Below are 5,000 nucleotides of genomic sequence, written 5' to 3'. Positions count from 1 at the left end.
CCTCTGATAGACACAAGTTCTCCTCCTCCCCTGGCGCGGCTAACCCCTTCCCCTACCTCCTCTGCTAGTTACAGGTCCCCCTCCTCTCCTGGCATGGCCCCCCTCCCTCCTCTGCTAGACATAGGTACACCCTCCTCCCCTGGCACGGCTAGCCCTTTCCCTCCCTCCTCTGCTAGACATAGGTCCCCCTCCTCCCCTGGCATGGCTCTCCCCTGCCGCTCTCCGTGACATGGCCCACCCCTGCCCCCTTTTCGTTGCCCGGCTTTCCCTCCCCCCCCTCCATCCCCCACACGGCTAACACCCCTCCCTTCCCCCTTTCTGCGGCATGGGCCCCCTCCTTCTCTTCCCGACACGGCTCCCTCTCCCTCCGTCATCGCCCTGTCCTTCTTCCCCTCATTTTCCCCTTCCCCTCACTTTCCCCCTCATTTTTCCCCTCACGTTCGCGGGTTTTGCGTCGGCGATGCGAGGTACACATGCCCGAGCGAAAACACGAAGGTCAGTTGGTCACCTTCAAAGGGTCGGAAGATGGACAACGAAGGAAAGTGAAAGAAAATGACCAGGTGATAAAACGGGATTGGGGGGGGGGGGCATTCATGGGGTTCTAAGGGGCATTCCCTGTCGGATCGTGAGACACGTTTGCGATGCCCTGAGTGATGCCAGTGTGTTATGTTTCATCTGTTGCCTTTTTTTCTCTTTTAACGTGTGGAAATGTGTGTTGTTGGTTTTACGGCCTCTCTTTTCCTGCGATTTTCTTATTCTTGGGTTTTATCATTATTGTTTTTGTATTCAAGAATGTATTGTAATTCGCCGTATTCGTTCAGAAGTTAGGCAAGTCACCCGTTGGAATGGCGAAGTAAGGGAAAAAGTAGAGATTGTCTTTTGTTTTTTTCCTTAATCCCTTCACATATTTTGGAATATTCTATCTCGTTTCCCTACCACTCTACCGCCGTCCCACGAAGGTTCATCAACTTTTCAAAATAGCGTTTTGATTGGAGAGGGAGAGGGAGAGGGAGAGGGAGAGGGAGAGGGAGAGGGAGAGGGAAAAGGAAAAGGAAAAGGAAAAGGAAAAGGAAAAGGAAAAGGAGAAGGAGAAGGAGAAGGAGAAGGAGAAGGAGAAGGAGAAGGAGAAGGAGAAGGAGAAGGAGAAGGAGAAGGAGAGAGAGAGAGAGAGAGAGAGAGAGAGAGAGAGAGAGAGAGAGAGAGAGAGAGGGAGAGGGAGAGGGAGAGGGAGAGGGAGAGGGAGAGGGAGAGGGAGAGGGAGAGGGAGAGGGAGAGGGAGAGGGAGGGAGAGAGAGAGAGAGAGAGAGAGAGAGAGAGAGAGATCGCTGATAAATATGCGAAAATAACATTGAGTTTATGGCGTTCGGTGCAGGGAATAGAGTTGATGGAAGCGCGGGCGAACGGAGGGGGGGGCGTGACGTCAGAGGGGGTAACTTATGACGTCATTTGTGGGCAGGGTGCTAGGGCTTGCGCCGGGGGAGGAGGGAGGAGGAGGAGGAGGAGAGGGGAGGTAGAAGAGAGGAGGAGGAGTAGCAGAAGAAAAAGAAAGAGAAAGAGAAAAAAAGAGAAAATGAAAAAGAAGAGGTGAAGTAGAAGAAAAGAGGAGGAGGAGGAGAAGGAGAAGAAGGAGGAGGAGAGGGAGGGGGGAGGGGTGCGGTACGGAGGAAAGGCGGGCTGAGTGCCACATTGGAGTAAGTGCTTCTAATGGCCTCGGAAGACAGTCGCTGAAAGTGCTAAAAATAGCTCCAATCGCTTCATTCCGCACATTATTTGTGTGTATTTATAGTTTTCGGTATTTGTGTGTTTTTTTTTTTTTTTCGTTCATTCGTAGATTTATATTTATATCACTTTCGTAGATTTATATTTATATCACTTGCACACATACACGCAAAGTAAGAGAGAAGACAAAACAGGGCAAAGGAAAGGGAAAAGTTATAGAAAATATAAAGAGGGAAAATAGAAGAGAGAAAATGGCTCTCTCTCCCCCCCTCCTCCCCCCCCTCTCTCTTTCTCTCTTTCTCTCTCTCTCTCTCTCTCTCTCTCTCTCTCTCTCTCTCTCTCTCTCTCTCTCTCTCTCTCTCTCTCTCTCTCTCTCTCTCAAAATCTCTCTCTCTCTCTCAAAATCTCTCAAAATCTCTCAAAATCTCTCAAAATCTCTCAATTCTATGAAAAAAGGAACTACCTCAGGAATGAGAGTAAAAGAGTGGATAAGAAGACCGCGATAATTAGGTGGCGCGAGATAAGACGAATGACGGGGGGAAAGGGAAGCGGCCGATGAAGACGGCGATAGCACAAGGACCTGAGAAGAGGGGAAGGAGGAGGCGAAGAGAAGAGGGGAAAAGAGAGTGGCGTGGATTACGAAAGGAGAAAATAGGAGGAGGAGGTCGGCGTAGGAGCGAAGAGGGGGAGAGGGAGGGAGAGGGTGAGGGCGTGAGACAGGTAAGTAAGTAAGAAGAGAGAAAGAGGAAGAAGGAGAAAGAGAGAGAGAGAGAGAGAGAGAGAGAGAGAGAGAGAGAGAGAGAGAGAGAGAGAGAGAGAGCGAGGGGGGGAGAGGGAGAGGGACAGACTGACCGACTTCAAAAAGAAAACAGTGACAGGAGAATTCGCGAAAAAAAGGCAGCGACGCCAACGAAAGAGGCGATAGCGAAAGAGAGGCGATAAAGGGCCGAGCAGCGCAGAGCAGGAAGAAAGCAGGGAAGCAGGTGGCGCCTTCTCCTCCTCCGAAAGCGCGAGTGACGGACGCATCCATCAAGCACACATCCCGCCGCGTGGAGGGGGGGGGAGGGAGGGAGGAAATTTCTATTTTATTTTCATTCTGTCATACAGTACGGGCGCTCTGGCAAGCACGCCGATGCCCTCTCAGCCAGGCTTGCTTTCATTCATTGTTCTTAGGTCCAACTCTTACTGTCTCACTCGCAGGCTCTGGTTCACTCTCTCGTCAACTCTCACTCTCGCTCTCACTTTCACTCTGTCTTTAGCTGCAAATTCTCAGTATTCCACTCTCAGGCCCCAGCTCACTCATTCGCCCACTCTCGCTCTCACTTTCATTCTTTCTTCTAGCTCCAACTCTCACTCTCTCCCACTCTCAGGCTCTGGCTCACTTCTCGCCCACACTCACTCTCGCTCTCATTTTCATTCTGTATCTAGCCCCAACTCTCACTCTCACTCTCTGTCTCTGGCTCCCTCTCACTCTTACTCTCACCTTCACTCCGTCTCCAATTCTCATCCTCACATCCACTTCATACCCCTCCCCTACATAGGCTACTCATACCGATACACATACATACCCACATACCCACATACGCCCACATTCCTCCACCCACCTGTGCCAGTGTAAAAAGGCCCTTTGCCCACAGCATCCGCACAACCTGGGGAAGGGAGAAGTGGAGTTTGGATGTGGGTGTTTAGGGGAGGTGAGGGATAAGGAGGTGAAGATGAGGGGCGACGGATGTAAGGAGAAGGGAGAGGGGTATAAGGAGAGGGAAGAGGGAAAATGGGATAGGGTGGGGAGGAACGGGAAAGGGTGAGGAGGGGAGGGGGCGAAGGGATGAGAGAAAGGGAGGGGAAGAGGGAATAGGAGATTAGGGAAAGGAAAGAGGGAAGGAGGATAGGGTCAGGGGAAAGGGGGAGGCAAGAGGAGGATGAGTGTAAGAGGAAAGAGGGAGAGGGGATAGGGGAAGGGAAGAGTGGAAAGGGGGAGGGAAGAGGAAGAGTGGAAAGGGAGAGGGAAGAGGAAAGAGGAAATAAGGGAAAGCGGGAGGGGATACGAGAAGTGGATGGGGGAAGAAGGAAAGGAGCAGAGGGGGGGGGGGAGAAGGGACCCCGCGATTAGGAAATGGCAGATATTTTGTGGGAAGATTCTGGAAGAGTTATGGCTGGTGTGATTGCGCGTGATTCGGGATTGTTGCGGTTGATTGGTTATTTCGATAGATTGGTTAGTCTCGAGCTTACTTTGCTGTTGTGGGTCCGATCAGTGTTTATTTAAGGATATTTGTTTGTTGTTTTTTGTGATTTTAATTGTGGTGGAATGTTTTCTTTTTAATAGGCCGTATTTTTCGCTGTTTTAGTTATTCGAGATGATGACGAAAATTATGGAAGTTTACATGCAAACTTGACGTATTTTGAAGCTATAAAGCCTTTTATATCTACCTATTTCCGGTCGTTGTTTGATACCCAGTCATGAGCGGAAGATAAGGAAAAGTCCCTCAGTGTGCGCGTCTGTCTGTTTTCACTTCCACAATTTAAGAAGAAAATCGTTTTTTGAATTCTTTTTTTTTTCGAGTTTGTCAAGGAAAGGGAAAAGAGCGAGGAGAGACGCGCTCAAAACGCCCGGAAATTGCTTTTCACAGCTGATAATAATACGGGTGTGAGAGGGAGAGAGGGAGAGGGGGAGGGGGAGAGGGGGGAGACAGGGAGAGGGAGAGGGGGAGAAGAGAGGGAGAGAGGGAGAGGGAGAGAGGGGGTGAGTGAGTTAGTGTGTTTGTGATTGAGTGAATGAGTTAGTTATTTTATTTAGTTTGTTTGTGATTTGAGTTGAGTTGGTGAGTTATCTGACTATGAGTGTGAGTAATTGCGTGAATGCACGTGTACGCGCATGTGTGAAATTGCACAAGTATTTTCAGGCATGTGCGTGTGTGTGTGTACGTGTGTAAGTATGAACGGCGTCGGTCATTTGCTCGTGACGGATTCCAGGATCGTGTTGGCGAAGGAGGTGGGGGGGACCAGGTTACGGAGAATAGGATATTGAACCAACGAAGGTGAGGTTGGGGTGTAGGGGTGGGGGGAGGAAGGGGAAGGTGGGTGGGGGAGGAAGGGGGAGGGGTGGGGGAGGAGGAGGGGAGGGGGTGGGGGAGGAGGAGGGAGGGGTGGGGGGAGGAGGAGGGGAGGGGGTGGGGGAGGAGGAGGGGAGGGGGTGGGGGAGGAGGAGGGGAGGGGGTGGGGGAGGAGGAGGGGGAGGGGGTGGGGGAGGAGGAAGGGAGAAGAGATGGGGGAGGAGGAAG

General features: G+C 51.3%; 1 protein-coding gene across 3 annotated transcripts in view; it reads left to right on the top strand.

The window, feature by feature from the left end:
- Cdep (Chondrocyte-derived ezrin-like domain containing protein) overlaps positions 1-5,000 on the top strand; it is a 385,231-nt gene that overhangs the window by 277,318 nt on the left and 102,913 nt on the right. The gene's annotated exons all lie outside the window — the stretch shown is intronic.

This window comes from Penaeus vannamei, chromosome 20 (assembly GCF_042767895.1).
Source record: "Penaeus vannamei isolate JL-2024 chromosome 20, ASM4276789v1, whole genome shotgun sequence".
NCBI lineage: Eukaryota > Metazoa > Arthropoda > Malacostraca > Decapoda > Penaeidae > Penaeus > Penaeus vannamei.
The sequence above is the reverse complement of the archived record's forward strand: the minus strand, read 5'-3'. Positions and strand labels throughout refer to the sequence as shown.